Source organism: Lissotriton helveticus, chromosome 5_1 (genome assembly GCF_964261635.1).
Source record: "Lissotriton helveticus chromosome 5_1, aLisHel1.1, whole genome shotgun sequence".
NCBI lineage: Eukaryota > Metazoa > Chordata > Amphibia > Caudata > Salamandridae > Lissotriton > Lissotriton helveticus.
Window position 1 is genome coordinate 256,439,480 of NC_136065.1, and position 25,803 is coordinate 256,465,282.

Below are 25,803 nucleotides of genomic sequence, written 5' to 3' on the forward strand. Positions count from 1 at the left end.
TACAACGCAGCTGCCTTTACATCACATGCCATTACAACGCATGCCATTACAACGCATGCCATTACAACGCATGTCACAACAACGCACACCATTACAATGCACGCCATTACAACGCATGCCATTACAATGCATTATAAGGTAAGTAATGGAATTGTTTTGTTTTAGGGTGGGTATGGGTTTTGGGGTACATGGGGATCGTATTTTTACCCCTTCACTATCCGACACATACCCTACTGTTGCACTCACTGGAGTGGAAATAGTAATTTATACCCCTACACTGTCCAACACTTACCCTACTGTTGCACTCACTGGAGTGGGAATAGTCATTTTTACCCCTACATTATCCAACACTTACCCCACTGTTGCCCCAAAAGTACTATGTGTTGTAATGGTATGTTTTGGAATGGTATGCATTGTGATGGTAGTTTCTAAAAATGTGGTTGTAATGTCATGCGTTGTAATGGTAGGTGCGATGTAAAAACTGAGTTGTAAAGGCATGCATTGTAAAGGTTTGTATTGTAATGTTATATATCCCTGTGTGTGATATCTAGTATGGGTTTATACTAGTAGGGTACACTGCCAGTGCGAAGTACTATATGCTTAGACATGGTTTAAAACTTTTCTAATGATGTATGTGTGTTGTACATTACAGCACACAATGTTAGAAACGTTTTGAGACAGGAAAATGTTTCTGAAACAGTACGTCAGCCTTGAGAAGGTGACCATTTCTGGGGCAAAGGTCTGTCTACATTTTTAAGTAGATAGCTCTTTGTCTCAAAAACAATGGGCAATTGCATTGAACGCCCATGTACCTTGTGTTACTTTAGGGAAATTTTCTACAAAAATTATGATTTGTTCTGGAAAGTAAATCCCAATTCAAGACTTTGTGCTGGTTTGCCTCAGTTTTTGTGTCACTGCACTGGTGTAAAGCGATGAATATGGCCCTGGTTGAGTTTAAAACCTCTCCCCTGACATGGAGAAGTGGAGTAACCAAATTGATAAAGGAAAGAAGTGCCCATTTAAAGAACTCTATTTGAGCCATCTGAAGTAACCAAGGAAGCTAAACATCTCTGTGCTGGCTCCAACTCGAAGGGAAAGGTAAAACCAAGATGAGGACATTAGGGTTACCTAATAATGAAAACCGTATGCGTAAACTAAACAAAACAAACAGAAGAAAGAGCAGAACGGAGACTTGGGCAGGAGAATGGCTTTCTGCAGAAAACAAGGCACATTGAAGCAGGTAATAAAGGGCTCAGAGTTAAGTTAAATATAGAAGGCTCAAAATATAGTTGGCACTAGCAAAGGCTGATGACAATTTTGGCGGAAGAAGGAGGCAAGCAAACAGAGACAGTAACGAAGGCTAGAGACACGCAAATCCTAGCAGTCTATTGTATAAATGAAAACAAACATCCTTCCTGCAAGCAGGGAACAAAAAACAACCTGGGCTCCTGCCCACTGCCTATATGGGACTTTAACAGTAGGACTTAGTAGGAGCGCAATACTAATGCAAATTGTTACACAGTCAAGTTAGAGACAGAGACAGAAGAAAAGGACATCAAGGCAGAAGGCTGCATGCAAAGCAGGCGATGTGAAATTGAGGAAGGAGAAAGGGAATGGAAGCACAGGGATCAGAGACAGGCGGCAACATGAAAACGTAAGAAGTAGATAAGGGCAAGGCACAAGATTTGGGTTCGAGGAAAGAAAAAAAGGATATTAGAGTGACAGTAATTATAACTAGGGCTCCCGGTTTTATGGCATTTCTTTTTTCACATTTCCGACTGTATTTATCCATATTTATTTTTTGGCCACCTTATTGGTATTTATCCATATTTATTTTGTGTTTTGCAAATAAATGGAGTTGTGAATTGGTATATTTCCACATTTATTTTACTGATAAATATGCACTTATACTTTTGTGCCTGTCGCGCTTTAGCAAATTAAACTGCCAAATATAGTGAAATACTACACCCACATGTATATCGCAGCGTTAGAATACAAATATATGTAAATTTATGCCTGTATTTAGGGAAATCTCAACCTGTTTTTAACTTCCCATGCTGTCTATCTGCTCCGCTGTTGTCCTGGACATAACAAAGACAGCATGAAGAGTCACCCACTTGAAGCAACATTTTCTGCATTTTTCCGCTTTTAAAAATAAATACAGACAAAAAACGTATTGCTTTCTATCTTTATTTATCTGTAAAAATCAGTGAAAAGGAAAACTGTGAGCCTTAATTATAACTTAATTTCAGCAGCTTTTAATGCCACATTTCTGCCATTTTTAAGTGCTGTGAAGAACAGATGTTACTATTGCCCAGTTGATGATACACAAATGTTCATCCTCAGAAGAATAAAAGACTGCGTCTTCTTTGTCACGATTCAAATTTATGACCTTCAGATCACTCTGTTTGTCAACACAGAGCATTCTTGTCGCTGGGCAGTTATCACAGCATTTTGGCAGGATACCTCCAAGACAGGACTAGACTGAGATCCTTGTGGTGGGGTCAGCCACTTCCCAATGATGTACTGCTTAATGCTCTATGTGATGGTCTGTGCTTAGTTGGCCCTCTGTCTCACTAGTGTTTCACCAGACTACACTTCTACGTCTGTCCTTCTAGCCCCCTGCTAAGTCACAGTGAAGAGAGGTGGACTTCTCTGAATTATCCAGTGTGGCGCTCATCATTTAATTGTTAGATTAAGTATCTCCATAGCAATATATATTCATGCCCAACCAAACTGACTACGTGCACGCAGGGCAAAGTGCTTGCAGGGAAAGACCCCACAATCTATTGGCACCTCCACACAAATCGAATTTCTCTTCTGTACTGACATAGAGATAACCTGCAAACCTAGATTCACTCTTCTTTGCTAAACCTAATGTGTGATTCCCAGGGATCCGTGTGCATGGAAGGCAATCTTGCTTATATTGACTCTAGAATTTCGTACTGACAAAATATTGTGAACTAAAATATCAACAATGTAAGTATATATAGTTAAGCCTAGATTTACTTTACTTAAACCACATATATGTACCTTGATGATATAGATTGCGTCAAGGTATGTAGATGTGGTGGAGTTAAGAACAGTACAACTATACTTACCTACATGCACTTACCCTCTTGCTATTTTGATCCTCGACATTTTCGCTATAATAATTTGGTTGCACAATGTTTCTGTTGTTGATATTTCGACATAGAGATGTCAGCTGCTAAATAGAATGAAAAAGATTAGTCAAAAAGAAAAAGATTATTACAAAAAGGTTCAGCAGTGTGTTCTCATCCTTGCTCACACAACCACCTGTATGTTCCCATCTCCCTGGTCTAGATCCATTGAGGTGTGGTTCTCATAATTCGAGTTAATGAAGTACATGCACTTCTGTGTTTTCACAATTTCTCTGCTAAAGCAGTCAGATCAACTTTAACTCTATTTATTGTTCCTATTTTCTACAGTATTCTTTAAATGGTAAGGGGAGTTTGTGGGGCACCTTCCAGCAAGACATATGCTCCATCAAGACTTGACATTGCCAGTACCAGTGCCTGGACCACAGCTCTGAAGTCATGTTAATGGAGAAATACAAGGTGGATTTTGTTTTCTTAACAATAACATTTTTGATTCTGAGGCTAGTGTGGTTGTAAAGGCAATAGGTGTTGGTGATTCATGGCGTGAAGGCATCAAGTTTGATTGCACAGAGTTACCTTTGCACTTGTTCTTGCCGGTTGCTAGTGGTGATAAGCACAACATCTGATGATCTAATTTTATAGGCACGTAGGGTACAAACATCCCGGTTTGAACAGAATGAAGTCTGCCAAATAAGCAGTGTTATTTCCAGATGATGCTTAACATACTAATGTGAGGCAGAAGCGTAAAGGTGCTTTGCCCAAGATGAACTTGAATGGGTTTCATCCAGAGACTGAAGAAGAGTGGTGACAGGATCAATACTTGGTTAACACCATGGTTTCCTGATATTGTTCAAGTCTGTAGGAGCTGATCTGGAGAAGCCGGTATCAGTTTTCCAGGTATGGCACAAACCATGGTAGGGAGATACAGTCAAAACCCATTTAGAGAGTGAAAGTCTGTTTTGTAAGATTAAATGATGAACGAATTTGAAAGCTAGTTAGGACAGAGAAGATGAGAATTGCTATTAGCTGTGATCTGAAGTGCATTAATGACACACTCAATGATGTCCTTTCCTAAATGACTTCTGTGTTTGTAGTCTTTGTAGGAGGCTGACCTTGTTGTAAAGTTGAGTGGCAAGAACTTTCTCAAAGATAGAGAAAGGACCATGGCTGTTCACCATATAGTTGGAAGGGCATTGGGGTCTAAAATGGACATATTCAACATAGAAAACATCTGTACTACCTTCACATAGTCAGAATAGATGTCTTTCTTGATGAATTCATTTACTACGTTAAGCAGTGGTCTGAGAGACTCACTAAAGAATTTGTTTAGTGGTGAGACAGGTGTGGTATTATCTACATTTGAAGTGGGTATCAGAGAGGTGAAAATTATTCAGTGGTTGTCAATGCAGATGGTGTCAAAGTGAGTTTGCTTTGGTTTAATGCCGGGAGGTGACTAGTGTTAAGGTCTCACCTATGCTCTCTGCTTGTGAAAGGCCTACTGGAAGCTTACCAAGAACTTACAGTGGGTTTAGAGGCTGTCCATTGCTTCAACAAGATGAGACATATTGGCTTTTCCAATGCTCTTCTATATTGTCAACATAATGTTTCATTGATCTTCTCCTTTGAGAAGTTGGTGGTGGTGCACTTTTACTTGAAATGTTTGTGAAGGGACACATATGTCAGATTAACACCACTGTGAAACGTACTCTCCTTCTACGGGAAGATTTATTTATTATGGTACTGTAGTAGGATTTCTTGCTCTCTCTGATATTTCCTGCAGGACTTTTTACAATTCATTAACGTTATCAGGAATTCCAGCAACTATGTTCTTCACTACATTTTCTCCTGCTGTTTGTTGAATTCTTGTTGTTTGTGAAGATTATACCTTGGTGTGCTGGCTTTACGTTCGCCAAGCGACCCTTGAGAGGATTGTGGGTACCTAGCAACTTTTAGAGAGTGCAGTGGAGGTTGGGGTGATGCGGGAGGCTGATGCGGCCATCTGAATCTAAAGATGCTGCATGGATGTTGAAATCCTTATCAACTCGTTTCATGCAGAAGCCTTTACTGAGAGAATCTTTAGATTGCATGGCTTCAGCTGTCCTCAGTGGGTAATTGTGCGGTGATGGATGGGTGGTCATTCTAATCTAAATATTGTGGAGTACAGGATCTGATGTTGGTTATGAAGAAACAACTGTATTGCAGGATATTACTCTTGAATTAATCAGCATAACAAGCCTCTTACTGCTCACTGCGTATCCACCTGGAGCAACGAGCAAAGGAGTACATTCTGATCCAATAAGCAACACAAATATCCCTTCTACATTCCACCATAAAATTGGTTGATCTATCCAGCCACTGCTGCAAACTTAAAATAACCTACTGTGCTTCAGCACAATGAAGAGACCTGTACAAAATAAACCCTGCACATAATCAAACGATGGCATGCAAAAGGCTAGCATCCTGCCACTAAAGTAGACCTGTAAAAAAACACCAACATCCTGAATGGCTTCCAAGACACTATGGAACCTTGGCCATTGTAAAGAGCAAAAATATAATTGCGATCTAATGTGCATCAAAAGAGCACCAAAGGAATAGCGCCTATCATCCTCCCAGAAGGATGTTTTTGGTGTTTCTTTTGCATCCTCTTAGAACATCAAGTTGTTCAGGATGTGGTGGTTTTATTCCAGCCATATGGTTAAAACTATGAAGAGCAAAACGCACATATATTGGGAAAACAGTATCCTGATTCTTGGGGCCATATGTATCAAGCTAATTAGCATTCGCAAAGGCCGAAATTCTGCGAATTTCGGCCTTTGCGAATGCTAATTAGACAAATGGTATGTATCAAACATGTTTGATGCAAAATAAGGAATAGCAAAATTTGCTATTCCTTATTTTGCGATTGCACTTAAGGAATCGCAAATTTTGCGATTCCTTAAATACAATGTATCAAACAAAAAATATGCAAAAAATGCCATTAAGGATTAGCAAATTACCACCAACTTCTAGTTGGTGGTAATTTGCGAATTCTTTTCAAAAAGCTTTTTTCCAAAAAACAAAAGGTGCCATATGATGCCCATACATGCCCTTAGGGCATGTATGTGCGCCATATGCCCCCAAATGTCTTTTTCAGGGGTGCAGCAGGGTGTTCTTGAGACACCCCTGCACCCTTGGAAAAATTCCTAATTTGCGATTTGCAAATTGCTAATCGCAAATTGCACTTTCATTCCTACGGGCCTCCTGGCCCATGGAAATGAATGGGTAATTTGCAATTAGCAATTTGCTAATCGCAAATTAGGAATGCTAAGGAATCGCTATTGAAAAGCGATTTTGTACATACATACCGTTTTGCATTTCCTAAATAGCGATTCCTTAAAATTCGCTATTTAGGAAATGCAAAATAGTTTGATGATACATATGGCAGCTACTCCTAAAGAACCACATTTTATTACGTTTTACAGTAAAGGGAAACATTAAACTCTTGTTTGCACAGCATCACTAGTCAAAGTAGAACGTCACTGCACAATTAGCGCTTGTGCACTTAGCAGGCCAGCATGCAAAAATGGCTGTTTTGCTTGTGTTTTTCCTTGAGCTGTTCTCTAATAGGCAAATTAGAAGGCGTATTGCCACATGCATCTAAAAAAAACACGCATTGTTGATAGTCACATAACACAGCAGGCCTGCAGGCATATTAAATATCACAAAGGCAAAAGGTCAGCAGTGCCTCGGAGAAACAAATTGATGGTGATTGTGTTAGGAGTGGGAGGACGTATGGTGACACTATTTAAGTTGTAAAGAAGTTGATTTATTGACGAGGCATGGGAAAGCTCTTTGCTGTAGAAAGTGCATATACCACAAGGCAATTCTACTTAGGCAGTGCCCAATGGGCTGGTCTGAAAGATCAGTGTGGGCTGTTTTTTAGCCAGGCGGGCCAGCTTTTACAGCTGATTTCCCCAACAGTACCTGAAGCATTGCCTGCAGCAAGCACAAATACATGCAATCTCCCATACCTTGCGAAATACCTATACAGCATGTCTTAACAAGCTCAGAACCGACCTGATTTGCAGTTGTGGACCACTTTTTTAGCTATCTGGTTCGATAATAGGGGTCACTTATATTTTGGTACCCGGGCCTATTTTTTGTACGAGTCAGACCCTCGAGGCTTACACTACCGCCAGCAACTTTATTGGCGAGAATGAATCAGGTGGGGTGAAAGGAGTGGGTTGGGTTACCCAAACTCAAAGTGGGCTCTTTCCCCTTAACACAGAGATTTCCTTGTCGATACTGTGTGCATGCGTTGTAGCGGCAATGGGATTTTTATTTTTTTTATTTTTATTGAGATGGTTCAGGGTATCAAAATACATAAAACAACAGGATAAGATCAAAGAATGAAATTGATATATACATAAAAGACACAGAGGCCACACACTGCTAGATATAAACAGTTAGATCAATTAAAACCATTAGATCTTTCACATCAATCTTACTTATCTAACTTCTCTCCACTTTCTGAGGGGAGCCCAGATCTTTTTGCCGAATTCCCTTGATCTCTTTCCTTTAAAATCATACAAACATTCCTCTGTATTATGAGTTCCCAGGAGCCTCGTTATCCACATCTGAAACGTAGGGGCTACAGAGTCTTTCCATCCAGCCGTTATTAAAATTCGAAAAACGGCCATAGACAGAAAAATAAAAGCTTCGACATCTCGTTTTATCTTCAAGTTACCATCCCTGCCGATCAGAACAGTCGTTGGGGATAGACTGATCTGTTGCTCTAGCAGCCCCGCTAAAAACCGTTCAATTTCTTTGAGGACTGGTGTAAGACTCTGGCAGTGGTAAAACATGTGCAGTAAGTCTGCGGGGCCTTGATCACACCTAGGACACCTATCATTTTCTCTCTTACCACATGCGAACAACTTGGCAGGAGTAAAGTACAAATTGAAGATAGTCTTATAATGCTGGGCCTTCAGATTTGACGCTCTCAGTATTTTCTTATTCAACACTAACGCATAATCAATATCTACATCTGGATCCCCAATTCTCTGAGCCCAAGAAGATTCAGTTTTTTCAATGTCGTCTCCCAAACCCTGCTGAAGATAGCTATAACCAATTCTGATCTTCTTACCACCTTTCCTTACATAATCCAAAATTGGGTTAATCTCTAGAATTGCAATCCTGGGTCTGATTGACTTGACTGTTTGTTCCAGTTGTCTATATAATAGCCATTGACTAGCTGGTATACCATAATTCTGCTGTAGTGTCTCAAACCCCATTATCTCATCACCACTCATAATGTCCCCCAGACATCTAACACCCAGCCCCTTCCATATCCTACTGTTGCTATTCTGACCCAGGTGAACGAAAGGATTTGACCTCCAGAGATCTAAAGTGCTATTAATTTTTGGTATCTTCAAGAACCTCATTATTGCCTTCCAGGTCCCCCAGGCACTAAGCAGCACCTTACTTCTGATCCTTTTATAATATCTATAGCTGACTTCTCGTGTGAAGAGCCCCAGAGCTCTTTCACCTACTAACACCTCGTATATGGTGGGGGTCCTATAAATACCAACCGGCAATGCTATTTCTTCATATTTAAATAAAACATTCATCTGCATCATTAAACAAACCCAATGATATAGCCTCAGGTTTGGTGCTGACAGTCCCCCTCCCTCCAGAGGTACAGATAATCGGGCCAGTGACCTACGTATTTTCCCGTATTGCCACACGAATTGGGAGAAGACAGCTTCCATTTTCTTCAACAAGCCCTCTTCAACCAATAAGGGGATAGCACGGAATAGATACAGTATTTTAGGGAACATTGACATTTTCAGTACATTCACCCTACCAATCAGAGATAAATGTAATACATCTATTCTTTTTAGTTCTTTTTCGATTGCCGCGATCAAGGGTACATAATTCTCCTGTATAATTTTATCGACATTCGCATTTATCCTCACCCCGAGATATACTGCAGACTCCACGAACCTCTGGTCAGCTTTATAGATATTGTTTGTACTAATTATTAGTGTTTTTTCTTCATTCAGCTTATAACCGGAGCCGACCCCATACGTTTTAGCCAGTTGACACAATTCCACCATTGCTGTCTGCGGATTAGTGGTAACAATTGCCAGGTCGTCTGCATATGCCAGCAATTCCGTGGTATGACCATTTACTGTTACTGGGGAGATTTTGTCTGAAGCTAAAATTTCCCTTATCAAGGGATCTATATAAAGTGCGAACAGCATTGGAGAACAAGGGCATCCCTGACGGGTACCTCTCCTAATTACCACCTCCTCCGAACGCATACCCATAGCTGTAATCATGGCAACCGGATCTAGGTACATTGACTTAATTGCTTTCAGACACTTTCCCCCAAAGCCTCTTCTTTCAAGGACATCCCATAAGAATTCCCATACCACGCGATCGAAGGCTTTCTCCGCGTCGAGGAGGATCATGGCCATTCCTCCCCCCGTGGCAGCCATGGCATCAAATAGCGAGATCGCACGCGAGGTGTGATCGGTGGTACCTCTACCTGGAATGAATCCATGCTGCCACGGGGAGACGAGCTGGCCAATGATCCCCCCCAATCTCTTTGCCCAAACCTTCGAATATAGTTTTGTGTCAGCATTTATCAGCGATATTGGCCGATAGGAGCCCGGGTTCTTCTCTGGTTTCCCCTTTTTACGGAACACCACTATATTGGTCTCTTTCCAAGAATCAGGGATCTCCCCGGAGCAGATTATGCCATTAAATAGATCAAGCAGTAGTGGGGCAATTTCCTCCTCTAAACACTTATAAACTTCCAGCGGGATCCCATCTGGGCCCGCCGCTTTCCCTACTGCTAGATCCTGTATTGCATCCCTTATCTCGTCAATGGTTATATCCTTGTCCAGCTCCTCCCTACTTCTATCCTCTAGAACCGGGCATTCAGGCCCAAGCCCCTGACATATGGCTGGTCCCCCCACCTCCTGGTCATATAATGTTTGATAAAATTTCTGGAACAGTCCTACTATCTCTTTCGGATCTGAATACTCTGTCCCATTATCCTCTATTCTGGGGATATTATTTTTATTATTTTCTTGCCTAATCCGCAGTGCTAGCACTCTTCCGGCTTGTTCCCCTGTCTCGTAGCGCCTTGCCCTCGACGCCTGATACTCTCGGGTTTCCTTTTGAATAACCATCTTCTGAATATCTCCCTTGATCACAGCCATAGTTTTCGCCGTTGCTCTACCATCCTGGCCTAACCCTATTTCGTCAATATGCTGTTTCTCTGACAACGCCAACTCCAAAATAAGCTACTCTAAAATATTTCTATCCTGCCTCATTAACCTGACAGCACAGCTTATCGTTTCCCCTCTTAAGGAGGCCTTAAAGGCTTCCCACACCCCATTTCGGGATGAGCTATATCTGTTGGCATCAAAGAACTCTTTCGCCCATTGCTGAAGGTGTCTTACAAACCTATCCTCATTTAACAGTTTCCTTTCGAATGTCCACCTTGTTGTTTTCCTCGCAATATTGTCCACTTGGTATAGTAGTATCAGATGATTGTGGTCAGATACTGTTCTGGGAAGCTTAGCAACTTTAAGATTACATAGTTCCCCATCCGAAACAAAAAAGTAATCCAACTTGGAGTATTTCTGGCAAGGATGCGAGAAATATGTAAAGCCTGGATCAGCGGGCTCTTTTTCCCCCCAGACATCAGCTAACCCATGCGACTTCAGTAAGGAGCCTAATGCCCGAAACACCTTGGGTTTACGTCCCGTATATTTAACTCCCTGCCTCCAATCTACCGAGATATTCCTATCTACACACATAACAATGGGGGTCCCCCAATCTGCCAACTCCTCCTCCAGAACATCAAATACTGTTGGATCATCCTCGTTCGAACCATATACCACACATAATGTTATACCTACATTTAGTTCTACTAGGATCCATCTGCCAGTTCCATCAGATTTAGTTCGTCTCACACCCCCCACATTCCATTTTCCCATGATGGCGACCCCCCTTGTCATTATCGATTGCGACGAACAACCTAATAGGGCATACCCATTCAAATTCAATAAATTCCTTTTTACCCAAGGCAGAGGGGTCTCCTGCATACACAGTATATCGATGTTATTAAACTTAGCAAAATGGCTCAATCTCTGCCGTTTCCTCCAGTCATTTAGCCCCCCAACATTAATAGTACAGATCTTAATGTGTGACATCGCTGGTGTTACTGCTACAACCAACCTGTCCGCTCTTATCCATTAATCTGCTAAATACCAACTCCTTACCTATTCCTATCTCGATTTTTTTCTTTTTTCTCCCCCCCTCTCCTTCCCCCTTCCCCCCCCTCCCTTCCCTCCCTTCACCCCCTCTTACCCCCCCCACCCCCACCCCCTCTTGTCGGAGGCGCTCAGACCGACCGGTCTGTGCACGTGATGGCTCGCAGTTGAGGCCGAGGAGATTTCAGATAACCTACAAAAAACAACAACACCTAACCCTTTCATGTCTGAACCCCCATCTATTGCTCCCATGTCCCCACCACCCTACCCTACACACTACACCTCACACACCACTCTTGATGCCCATTCCACTTTTTTTTTTTTTAAATATCCCCCATGATCCAGTTTCCTTATTCTAGTCTAACGACAAGTTGGGTTTCTAACTCCTCTATAACCATAAGATACCAGGACACCTCTACTCCTCGGTGTATTACTAGACCCTTTGTGCGTCCAAGTACTCCTTGGCTTTAACCTCAGAGGAGAAGTACAATGTTCTGCCACCGTTGATTATTTTTAACTGAGCAGGGTTAATCAGATACGCCTGCAAACCCTTGTCCTGAAAAGGTTTTATCATCTGTCTTAGTCTCCAGCGTCTCTCCACGGTAACGTGGCAGAAATCTGGACGCACAAAAAACGAGAAGCCGTCAACATCTTTTTTTGAGTCCGGTCTTGCCCTTTCTGATATTGCCTGCCTCAGATTATAGTTACCCAGAAAGATGAGAATTGCTCTGGGCTTATCCCCCTCCTTGGCATTTTTATGAATTTTGAAAGGGATACGATGGGCCCTTTGGATCTCCCTTGCCCAGTCCCATCCCTTCAGCTCCGTGAAGGCTTTCTCAAACAGTTTGGTCACAAAAGTTCTCATGTCCGATCCCTCTGATCTCTCCGGAATCCCCAATACGCGTAGATTATTCTGTCAAGACCTGTTCTCCAACGCCTCTAGCTTCCATTGTACATCTATCATCTGTTCACCTTGGAGATCTACCTTGCTTGAATTGGCCGCTGCCTCTGCTTCAGTCGATACCACTCTCTCCTCCAAATTTGTCACCCGGTCGCCCAGATTCACGCAGACTTTAGCCAGTTTCCTCACCACCCCTTGCATTTTTCTAACCGCCGCCTGTGATTTGCGACTCTCTTGGCGAGCCTCTTCCCTGTGCGCGATTATCTCCTGATGTATCACTTCCAGAAGTGACATCTGTGCCGCCTCCCCCCCCGGACTCTCGAGCAGGGGGTTAGTTGTTGAGTGATCCCATCTACGTCCCTGTGTTTTTGCTCCTGTAGTGGATTTCACCGCTGTTGTTGGGGGGTTGTGATCCTCCTGGTCTAGGTCGCTATCCGTAACTGAACCACTGGCTTCTTGCTCCAGACTGTCGTCTTCCTCAGACCATCCCCCCCCCTCCGAGACCGAGAAAAACGTCTCGCTTGGAGCTTCCTTTTTGTCGCCCGCCCCCTCCTCCAATACTGGGAGGCCTGAGTCTATGTCCTGAGTCACGGGGGTATTATTCTCAGCTTCCCCCAGGAGGCCGATATTCTCTTGCGGGCACATTGAAACACTTAACTGAGCAGGAGTGTTAGCTATATCTTCCGTGGCCCCTCCACACTCTTTCGGGCAGTTGGCCACCTCAGACATTTCAGCTGCAGCCTCATTTTTGGGATCTTTTTCATTAGTCACTTTTATAAAAATATCAGAAATAGGGGTAGTACCTTGTTTTCCCTTGATTACTGCTTGTTGCTGCAGCGCCTTCCTCGCGGGGGATGTTTGTTTTTTATTTTTATTGTTTTCAGGTTCCTCCTCCGGGGCAGTGTCCGCCAGCTCCGCTGCAGCTTTCCTTCTTGTGGCTGCCTTAGCACTTGCACTAGCTTTGGGGGCCATAATCTCCCTTCTCCGGTCTTTATCTCCAAACTGCTCGCCGGAATCCATTTGAGTGCTGCCCTTCTTATTTTCCGCCTCTGCAGACTCCAGAATGCACCTTGTATTATGCCGCTTGTGTGCCTGCTGAAACCGCCGATTCTTTCTGAGCTGCAACTGCAGCTCCGCTCGATTCCGCGAGCTCCGTGAACTCCACTCCGCTAGCAGGCCTGCTCCGAGGGCGTCTCCTGACGTGAGCGACCTCAATGCCTGCGTCAATTCTCGAAGGAGCCGCTTGAGCGGCCGGCGGCAGGTAAGAAACATAGGGCAGTGTTTAGGTTTGTTATTTTACTTGCCGTATCCCAATATTATTTCTGACACCTTACTCGATCCTTGTTGGTGTGATTCGGTGATCTTAGGAGTGTGAATAGCTGGCGGGGCACTGATTTCCTATCTCAGGGCCAGCACCGCATCTCCTCGACCTCTCTGCTTCCCGGCCGTCCTAAGCGGCCGCCATCTTGCCTCCTGTGTAATCCCTTTTGATATGTAGTGCCTGATTGTGCAATCCAAGGAAGATAATACCATGAACACCATGGTGTCTTGTACACATTGACCTTGAGAAAACTCCAGCACCCCCTGCACTGCAGTGCAGAGGGGTCGTATTCCAAGCATTCTCTGGTGCCAGGGGGTTTCCTGCAGACACTCACACCACCAGGAGGAAGTTGCATGTGATAATGTCCAGTCCACTCACTAGCCTTCCAGAATGGCCTTTTCGTTTCTAAAATTGAGGACAAATCTTGCTATTGGCTGAGGCAAAGATTTGGCAGAGTGGTGATAGGAATTAGAACTGGTTTGATACAGAAAAGTGAAACTGTGCAAAACCATTCGAAACTGATGAAAACGATTAGGATAAAGCGCAGTTCATAACGGCTTTTATATAATGAAACTGTTTTATAATTTTGTACCATAAGAACAAAATACATGTCTCTTCCATACAAAAGTGTGAACAATAGCAATTTTGGTCCCCAAAGTAAACCCCTTTCTTTTTGATTGATGCAGAGGTGGTCATGGTCTAAATCGAGGCCATGCGAATAGATCATGTTTCTATATCTGCACCTACTCCATTACAAATCAATCTCTCTCCCCTCTTTTACCCTAAAGCCTCCTCTCCAAACCAAATATTTCATTTCTTATAATGTTTACCAATTTTCTGGGCCCATTAGTACTCTAGGAAACCCACCGGACACCTTACTTGCTTTTCGCCACCCAGTGCTTTCTTGTCCAGGACATACTGTCCTGCAACAACATCATCCACCTTAGGGCAAGAGTTGTTGCATCTCCCAACTTAACTTTATGGTTACTTTAAACTATGCAGAAAATTGTAACTCAATATTGACTGGAAATGTAGCATTTTTTTTTGGAAAGACTTTCCATCGTGGTGTCATTACTTTTCAACCATCATATTAAACATCATTAAATATGCCTCTGTGTCCCTGCAGGAAACATCGAGGGCAGGAAAGCTCTGAAGAAAGATGTGCATTCAAACTTCAAGTGACCCAGGATCTATTGCACTTACTTAAGGTCACACTTGGCCGTGTCCATGACCTCGTGTACTAAGCCCCTTGATATACCGAGTTTCTCTCAAATTTGCCATACTCTATGACTACCGACTCCATGAATCACAAAAATATCAAAGTAATTTTTCCACTTCTACAGACCCCAGTTGCACCCCAAAGTCAGCTGCCTTTTTCGCAATACCTCAATATGTTTCTACACTCCTCTTTCACTTTCAGTATCCCCAAATAGAAATCAACCAGGATAGTAGCAGCACATGCCCAAACACCCACCTCTTGCTTCATTTGCCATTTTGAATAACTCAAATGCCACACCGCTTGCACAACTTGCTCGATGACGATGTTATTCTCACATTCAATATCAAACAGGTACAAGTCATATGGATGGACGGAAAGCAGTCTGAAAGTCCCACATTTTTCTTGTTCTCTAGCCAACTCAATAATCCGGTGCACATTTAACAAGCATTTACAATGCAATGGTTTCGCCTTTTGAAAAGTTTGAGCTATTGGCATTGTAAATGACAAAATTTGTATTTATGTGTTGGTTTTGAAAACAGATAAATAAATGGCATTGTCATTTACAATGCCAATAGTTTAATCTCTAGATCGAAACTTGTAAACAGCTACTCCAACCGGAGTGTTCCGGCGCAGCGAGTGTTAAACCGATGTATCAATTGTAAAACGTGCTGCCTTCTAATATCCCAATTAAATGTGACTGTCCCATTACATCTCAGATGGCTACCACATACCATACTGTTCAATCTACAGCAGTGATACTCGAAGTACAGCCCTGGGGCCGCATGCGACCCTCCTGACCTTTACATGCCGCCCCGGAGCAGCAGCAGAACTGGGCTGCTGTTTAGTTGACTCAGCATGAGCATTACAAGAATGAAATATACCGCAAGCACTTATTTAATGGTTAATTGTAGTTAAACAAAAGGAAGTGGCTAGGCATGTGAAATAATGTGAAATAACAGGAATCACGAAGGTGTGCATCAATTATTGTGATGGGACGCATAAGTCAGAAGATGCTATCCCGAGGTCTTCTACCCATAACAGCTAAGAAAGTGCTTAAGTACCAAGCAGAGCCAAACTGAGAACCAAAACCAGCCCATGCAAAAACGTTCAAACCGCCCCCCTGTACGAACCATATTAGTGTCACAAGCAAGCCTGCCTCTCTCCCGTGGATCTGAAGACAAAGATCTTTCATCAAAGGAGGTTTTAGGAAAAATAGGTCTAAATGATGCAAATTACAGCGTGGTTTATTAAATAGATTAGATAAAAAGCCATCTAAACTGCAAGCAGCTCTGCAGGAGAACTAATGAAATACTGCAACAGTTCAGACTCTGCAGCAGTTGTCAGCAGCATAATGGCACCAAAGCAGAAAAACAAACTCCGCTATGGCTGGTCCCAAGCCCAGCTGCAAAAAGAGGAGGGTTAAGCGTTTGGCTACCTACCCCACTAAGTAAAAAAATAGTATTCTAGCTACAAAAATGTGAAACAAAAGACCAAGAGACATTCTGGGCTTTGAGTATAGCAGAATCTCCTGCAGGGAGAGAGATGACAACACGTGGTAAAAGCTAGAGATCCCTGGCACCCACAAAGCTGACCCACCTGCGTTCAACCAAGACCATCTGCATCGGGACATGAAACATGAGGACCATGTACGAGACAGGTAAGACAACCCAAGGGCAGCAGGGATGAAAAGATACGACTTTGCCCTGCTTGGCATCAGCAAAACCAGATTGATACAGTTCGGTCAAAAAAGACTGGCTCCAGGAGGAATGCTTCTGTATTCTGGACACAAGAAAGAACGCCCCACATACTTAGGAAGTAGCACCAAAGCTAACACCTGCAGTCAACGGGCCAACAGAGTACTGATTGGAAGGGAAGCCACTGTCCCAGAATTATCACAGCAACCTTCCACTCAAAGAGAAAGTGGATCAACAGGAATGTGTACTGACTGATGGATGGACTATATATACCCCCAGGAAGGGTAGTAGGCATAAATATGAAAAACATACAATCGTAAATAAACCATGTGACAGATACAAAAAAACTCTATGAAAAGAAGGCAAACATTTGTATCACTGATGATGATTAACTAGGACAATATTCTAGGCATTACAGTCCTGAACACTGGCTACCTGTCATGGGTGCAAGTTTAAGTTTGTAAAGTAAACTGAGCACTCTGTAGGGTGTGGACATTGGTATGGGAACACGGCAAGAATAGGGCCTCTGGCGGTCTCAGGGCTGGATCTCGATACTCCAGCCCAAAAAAAGATCGCAATTTGGAGTCCACCAGGAGGTGCCAGTATGTACAAATTACCAGCACAAATTAGTCAGTACATGTGAAGGCAAAGGTGTAAATTAGGACCATCAGACTTTGGAACAATCAGTCTGACAACAGGAGGGGGTGATATCCGAGATGATGGGGGGTGGTGGGGCATATGTAAGGATGGAGAGAGATACTCCTCGAGAAGGAACAGTGAAGGCACGCTTTATAGCGCCCCCTACAGCCCTGCAGAATGGAAGAGGGGCAGCGCCTAGATGCGACTTCAGAGACCGTGGGAACTAAACACTGTGCTCTCCAAGTGAAATAATAAACACATCCCGCGCTTTCCAAGTGAAATACGCAGCATTTTCAGAGAGCGGTAAAACTGTCTTGCGAGCCCAACTCCCCCCTCCCGAGCCAGGAGTTTAGAGGGAAGTCATCACCCCAGGCAAGCCATGTCCGAGAGCGCCAGCATTGTCCGGGACATCCCGGGAGCAGTGTCTGGGAAGTGGCAGCACCCCTCCCCCGCAGCCTGCCCAGTGAACACAGCACGTCCCCCCAACATCACATGTGTTTACTCTGGTGGAGGGCTGAGTCTGACCGGGGCGGCGGCGGCGGCGGCGGCGGCGGTGGCGGTGGCGGTGGCGGTGGCGGTGGTGGTGGTGGTCACCCACTTACCGTTCACGTCCGCAGCAGCAGCCGTTCCTTCATCTCACGGGCGGGGGGCGGCCGCAGACAGGCCCGTCGGCTCCGCAGACGAGGGGGTCCCAAGCGTCCCTTAAACCCCGTTTCAAGCAGGCTCCACAAGCTCCTGATGGGCCAGGCAGAGGCGTCCTTCTCCGGGCGGCAGCGTTGTCTGTGACAAGAAGGGTGAAACTAGCAGAGGAAGGTAGAGGAGGGGAGCGGTACAACTCAGCACAGCACAACCGGGGGAGTTCTTGTCGGGAAACTGGCCCGGATGGCGGGAGGGGGCGGGAGAGGACACGGACGGCGGGAGGGGGCGGGAGGGGGCGGGAGAAGACACGGACGGCGGGAGGGGGCGGGAGAAGACACGGATGGCGGGAGGGGGCGGGAGGGGGAGGGAGAAGACACGGACGGCGGGAGGGGGCGGGAGGGGGCGGGAGAAGACACGGACGGCGGGAGGGGGCGGGAGAGGACACGGACGGCGGGAAACGTGCACAGGACAGCGAGGGGGGCGGAAAGGCACACGGAGGGGGCGGGAATGGACAGCGCATCTGAATTCACTTTCAGTGAAAGGGGAGGGAACAGAAAAAACGTAACTCCGCCCTGGGAAAAAATCTCGGGAACGCCCCCGAATCTGGTCCGGCCTTGACGGACAGATCCGGCACTCAATGGCTAGCCTCCATTTATGGAGCTAGCCAATGAGAGCCGGGGGACGTTCCCGAAGTGCTTATTGTCGACATAGGATTTCACCTGCGCTGAAAAGCTGCGCAGAGCGCAGCCTTCGTCAGGCGAAACCCAAAAATGTCAAAGGATTTCTTAATGGCTCACATATCAGGCGCACCAAAGACAACATTTATTTGGTGCTCAGAATAAATATATTTAGAAACTTGAAAGTAGCAATATGAACTGTACAAGAAAATAACCACAGACCTGCTCTACATGATCAGGGAATAACTGGCTTACTTCAATTCACAAGCAAAGTTAAGATGAACGTTTTTGGGTGCATCGTTTTCCCATTTTTATTTCAGGGAATGAAGTGTGAGGTTTAACAAACAAAAGTACAAATTATGCAATAAGCGTCCCCAAGGAAACCACCACCTCAATACCTAAAATCGTGTGAAAATAGAAAAAACAGAGTTGAATAAGATCTTCCCGAAACAGCACACAGAAAAGGACAACTTTGGAACTCAGTGGCCACTGCTGGAACATGACGAGGACCACATAAGCACTGTTCACTCACCAAGACTTCTTTAAGCGCCGTCAACCTATGAGCAGTCCCTTTTGGAAACACTGCAATGCGGGCAGATCGGCAATGGTATCGGCATGAGACTAGAGACTATAGTGCCCGAGCAGGGTTGTGTTCTCTTACTAAACTAATACACCACATTGATCCCTTACTCCCTGTGTATACCAGCCACGCTAGACATTTCACTTGCACACATTCTTGTCACTAGCACTTTATCAGCTATAACCACTCTGCAATATTTAACTCTAGCACTTTACTACATCAAATCACTTTACAGCTCTGTATGTATGCCACTTGTTGCTGCTGCTATATTTTAGACGATTGCACAAATTGTTGTTTTTAAACAATTTAAATGTATATATTCATGATCGAATGTATTTGTTTTCTCGTGATCAGAATATTGGAAAGATTTTAATTAAATAAATAATAAACCTTACAAATACCAATATAATAGGGATGACATTTCCTTTTATAGTTGCTACTTTACTTTGAGTCCAAACGCTCTTTCCCTTTAAACTTGCCAGAGTCTCTGCTATAAACTGCCGATTCTGTGCACCTGTTCTGCACACATATGCAAGTGTCACATACAGCACATTACCATCCCATACACATCTTTGCCAGTTTCTGCACGAAAGGAGGCAATATGCATCAATTTCCGATGGTTTGACCGACAGCGGTGATTAACAGGAATGATCCACTGAATAAGAGTAACAGAGACAGCATAAAGCTAATGGTCAAGCAACTTTTCTGGGGCTCATGAAACCCAAGGGTAACCAGTCATGCTATGAGGCAAGTACTGCTGTTGTACACAAAGCCACATTAGCCAGATACTTGCAAAGGTCAGGAGGTGCTAAGCTAAAGAGCTGATTGCCCGAAAGCTCTCCGAGCACAGCAGGTAGTGTCATTTGGATTGAAGACCTTTTCTTACACTGGCCAAGAGTGTCCTAATGTTTGAGCAGTCCTCCACTGACCCCATCAGTCACTTAGACAAGTGTCTCTGGGCTATCAACCACCTGCAACTGAAAAGGACTAGATGTTGATCAGCCATTTACTTGCCTGATCAACAGAGTTTAAATCCGGCGCCAGGTGCCTTGGTCAAAACTCTTGTGCGTCAAATTCAATCAACACCTTGTTTCTTAATATTATAATGGCCCGGACGGCGGGAGGGGGCGGGAGAGGACACGGACGGCGGGAGGGGGCGGGAGGGGGCGGGAGAAGACACGGACGGCGGGAGGGGGCGGGAGAAGACACGGACGGCAGGAGGGGGCGGGAGGGGGCGGGAGAAGACACGGACGGCGGGAGGGGGCGGGGGCTTGTTATGTCAGGTGTTCCTAAACACAGGGACATCTTAAGGATTTTGGGGGCCCTGGGCCAAACATATTTTGGGGGCCCCAGTTCAGAACAGTTTTGAATTTATGATCCAATTTGAGCCCCTGTTTCCCACGTAGTATCCACTTCCTCAGCTGTGTTAGCGATCCAGTTTGCAACATAGGCATTAGTCTATATATTCCCGAGGTAAATTGACGCGCACAGCTGTAGGATTTAGTGTTTCCTGCCCTGCTACTAGGTTTTAAATACTTTTCAAATTGTATATGTGTGGATTAATTACTCTGCGCTTTTTAACAATTTCTCCTACCTACGTGCACTTGCACATTACTTGATTCTGCTTGCCTATACCTCCTTAGCTGCTTCAATTCACATCTCGCTTTTCCTCCAGTCCTGGTCCGCTGTGGCGGATACACTGATTGGGGCTACTATCGGGCTCCTCACTTCCGGCCACACAGTTTCCACTTCCTCAGCTGCGCTAGCGATCCAGTTTGCATCATAGGCATTAGCCTATATATTTCTGATGCAAACGGACCTGCACAGCGGGCGTGCCGATGGCGCACCAAAGGTAAGCCCTTATGCATAAGGAGGCGTCCCGGAGGCGTCCGGAGCCGGCCATACTGCCCAGTTCCCCTCCGGTGAGTTTCTTCCACTATATTACAATAGGGTAAAACTGCTTAGCCTTAGGCGGCTACCATTATGCCAGTGTACAGCGGCTGATCCAAGCTTCGAGGTAGATTTTCGATGTAATAAGTGCAACTGGTCTCTCCTCCAGCCCAGGAATCTCACACTCAAGATTCTCACATGCAACAATAAGTGTAAAAACAATAAGAAAACAGAGGAATTAAAGTCCACCCTTTTAAATTGTCGCTCTATGCAAAAGCATGAACTTCACATTAATGGCCTACCTTTAGATGAACAGCCTGATTTTTTATTTCTCACTGAGACCTGGCTGTCTGAAGCCTCCAACCCTACTACCACCTCGTCCAACCCTACGGGTTGTAAAATCCTTAGGAGGGACCGACCGAGTGGGAAGTGGGGGCGATGTCGCCATAATTTACAATAAAAAACTAGACTGCTCTCCCATTCGATGGAAAACATCAAGGGCGGAGAGTCCTTAGGCTTCCGCTGTACCTTATCCCCCAATCATAGCATAGCTGTTTTTCTGATTTACAGACCTCCCAGTGCAATTCTAAATGTTATTACTATGCTTAATACAGCCACCACCTCCCTGGCCTTAAAATACAACTGCCTTATTCTGGGAGATTTCTATATACATATGGATAATGGAAAAGACCCTCAAACAAGTTCCTTGTTGGAGACGCTGCAGGCCTGCAACATGTTTTAATCTATTTCTTCCACCACCCATGAGAAGGGCCATACCCTAGACCAAATCTTCCACAACTTTGACATATCAGAACCCTACCTCTTCCCATTATCTGGTCTGACCACCTCCTATTAAAATTAGTCATTCCCAACTCTGCCACAGGCCCTAGGGCAAACGCAGGGCAGAGGGTCCCTAATTTCAGGACATTCCATAAATTATTCATCCCGAAGTTAGCAAACACCCTCGGTAAATCCTCTCCAGAGCTGTCTTGCTGCCTCTCAATAGATTCATGTCTTTCAACCAACAGTAATGCAATGGTACTGGTTGTTTCCCGCTTCTCAAAAAGTTTGGCCCCACCAGCGCCATGGTTTAACGATTCCCTTAGTGCTAGCAAAAGAAATTGTAGAAAAATGCAACCAAAATGGTGTAAATCCCATCCACCTGAGGACAAGCAGGTGTATAAAGACAACTTAAAAACTCATTACATTCATGTGTGGCAGCCAAGAAAAACTTCATTCAAACCAATAAAATGCCCAAAATAAGAGTAAGGAAATCTTTAGCATAGTTAAATCCTTTACCGCCCCAAAGCCGGCACAAAGGAAGGGACATGCACGGAAGAATGGTCTAAGCAAATAGCTCAATTCTTCCACAAAAAGATCTCTGTGATCCAACAAGCCTTCACTAACATCTCAAAGGAAGAACTGACCGTCTACCTAGGTTCCAATAGCATATTCCACCCCTTGGATCCTCCATCTTTACTTGCTTTCGCTGAGTTTCAGCTTGAAGAGTCACTGACCATTCTCCAAAGCATTAAGTCTGGCTCTCCTACCGACCCATGTCCAACGAATATCCTGAACCTATTAGCTCCCACCACAAACCTCACGGTAAACCAGCTCTTTAATGTGTCCCTCTCCTCAGGCAACATGCCGAAATTATGGAAGAATGCTAAGATTCTTCCACTGATAAAAAAGGCGAAGCCAAACCGACTGACCCTGCCAACTACAGGGCAATCTCCCTTCTTCCGACCCTCTCCAAAGTATTACAGCATGTAAACAAGGCCCTCCAAAAACACATTGAAGATGGGAAGCTCCTTCATGAGTTACAATCCAGTTTTAGGGCTAACTACAGTACGGAGTCCGCTCTGCTCGTAGTGACTGAATTTCTCAAGGGTAAGCTGAACCAGGGAGGCAAGGCTGTTCTGATACTGCTCAATCTGTCGGTGGCCTTCGATACGGTCCCACATGAGAGGCTCCTGGAGAGACTTGCTAACATCGGCATGGGGGGGACTGCCTTAACATGGATGTCATCATTCTTGGCAAATAGATCTCAAGACATCTGGCTCCCCCTTTCTCCTCCCCGGTTCCGGCCATGAATGTTTGTGTCCCTCAGGGCTCCATTCTCAGTCCTACCCTTTTTAATATATATATGTATATCCCCCTTGCATTTTGATAGAGGAAGAGGGCGCCTAAATTGTTTCCTATGCTGATAACCCTCAGCTGATTTTTACGTGTGAAAAAGGAACCGATTTTGACGGGGCAATGATTAGGTCTTGCCTCACAAAGGTTTTTAACTGGCTTATGATCAATTAGCTAAAGTGCAATCCTGACAAAACTGAAGTTGTTTTCTTTGGTAATCCAGAAACACCTGACTGGAGCTCTTGGTGGCGGAAAAAGAGAAAGTAAAAAACTTAGGAATTGTCATAGACAAGACACTCTCCATGCGCTTTCAAATCCAAAATCTAACTGGCGCTTGCTTTGGCATACTCTGGATGCTAAAATAATTCCTGCCACCGGTTATATGTCAATACAACGCGGTGTTTACACCGCACTACCATTACAACGTTACCACGACTTGCGTTGTAGGGTGCTGGACTTAGGAATAGTAAGATTTACTATTCCAACACCAGCCTACATACAGTAGGGAAGGTGTTGGAATAGTAAATCTACTATTCCTTAGCCTAGAGCGCCCTCCAGCACAAGTCGTGGTAACGACTTGCATTGTAAAATCATCGTTGTAATGGTAGTGCGGTGTAAACACCGCGTCGTAATGGATGTTCCCCCTCCCACTGTTACCGCTTGAGAGCAGAAAGATTGTGGTGCAGGTTCTGGTGACATCAAAGCTTGACTATGTCAACAGCTTGTACCTCGGTCTTCCCAATTCCCTTATTCAGTGCCTACAAGTGGTACAAAACGCTGCAGCCAGAGCCATCCTGAGACCTAAACCCAGATCTAGTATGACCCCTATTCGTAAGTCTCTACACTAGCTCCGCATAAAAGAACGGATCGACTTCAAAGCGATGACCATCTTCTTTAAAGCTTTTCCTGGCTTAGGAGCTGGCTACCTAAATAAGCGCATTAATCGCTACAAAACATCTAGACCCCTAAGATCTTCCAAGGTCAACCTGGCCATTGTGCCTAAAATATGCCGTGCCCCCACTGGAGGCAGATCCCTCGGCTTTCAAGGTGCCTGAGTCTCTAAGACTAACCACAGACTTACTCTCTTTCAGGAAAAACTTAAAAACCTGGCTTTTTAACAAGTGATTTGTCTTTTACGCATGTTTCCCTCCCACTGACACGCACCAGGACACCCTAGTTTGTGTAGCTGCGCGCTCTATTAAATACAATATTTCATTTCATTGGGGCCCGGACAGTGCAAAGGAACACTTATTCAAATTTTAAGGGCCTTATTTATGAGGCCTTGCTTCACTTTTATGCCATTGGTGCGTCACTTTTTGTGACGCACCAGCAGCGTAAAAAATTTGCCATGGTGCATCCTATTTAGAAAGTGACGCATCTAGGCAAATGGGTCACTTTGTAAACCCCTGCACCACATTATACCTGCGCCAGGTAAAATATATGAAGGGTTGGTGTTGCCCCACAAAAAGCCTCGTAGAAGTGGCGCACTTATCTATGAGAACTCAGTGCACCCCTTCTAGGAAGCCATTGCGTCAATATCTTACACCTGCCTCACGGCAGGCGTAAGACTGATGTAGGCCCTTTCACATAGGATTTGCCCCATGTGCTGGAGTTGCGTCTATTTTCAAACACACCCCAGGAATGCATCACTTTTGCGCCGACAGACACATAAGAAATACCGACGTATCTGTAACTCCTTGCGACATGATGCGTCATACAGTAAATATGACACATTCATCATGTCACAAGGAGGGTGCACTAAGAAGTAACGCACCCCTGATTTCACACAGCGATGCATCACTTCTCATAAATAAGGCCCTAAATGTGTTTACATCTCATATTCAGGGATAGTTATGTGTGTTTTCCATATTGTGACACAGCGGCAGCTCACCAATATTACTGGAAATAATCTCTGTGATGCCCTCCCATTTCTTATATGTTAGGCCTTGTTTTGATCTAAAAGAATCTTTTTATATGTAAATTGCATGAATCATAAACTCAGCGGGCAGATTTACAAGCCCCCTGCGCCACCAGCACGTCACTTTTTATGACGTACTAGTGGCGAAGGGGGCTCCTCCATATTTACAAGAACAGGAATAGCCACCATGCATTACTTTTCCTCTCCTTGTAAATACGGCCCTTTCGCACACAGCACTTTGCGTTGAAGGGGCGTTCCATGGGTGTTTCTATGGGTGTTCCCACGCAACACCCATGGAACAAGACACATCTTCAGATATACGAGAAATCGTAAATCTAGAGATGCGTCTGAATGCTACGCTACCCTAGAGATGGCGTAGCGAGGTTAAAAGAGGGAACGTTTTTCATTACTCCTCGTTTTTCCCTCTTTTAATGCGTGCTGCATTGTACAGCATGTATTGAAAGAGGAAAAGACTGTAGTGATTGTTTTTGTGAAGGGAGGTGCCCCTTCCTGCACAAAAACAATCTCCCCACGACGCAGGCATCCTTGCACCATGGTGCAAGGGTGCCTGCGCCGGTGCATGGCTGCAGTTTGTACACCAGCGCAGGGGGAAGCACAGAGATGCAACATATTCTTGTAAATATGTTGCATCCCTGTGCTTCGGAAGTGCCACAGCGTGACGCAGCCAATGGACTTGCAGTGCCACGCTGAGGCACTTCCTTGTATATCTGCCCCACCATTTCTCTGCAAAATGGCTGTACTAGACTCTCACACATCAGATACATCAAAAATAAGTTAAA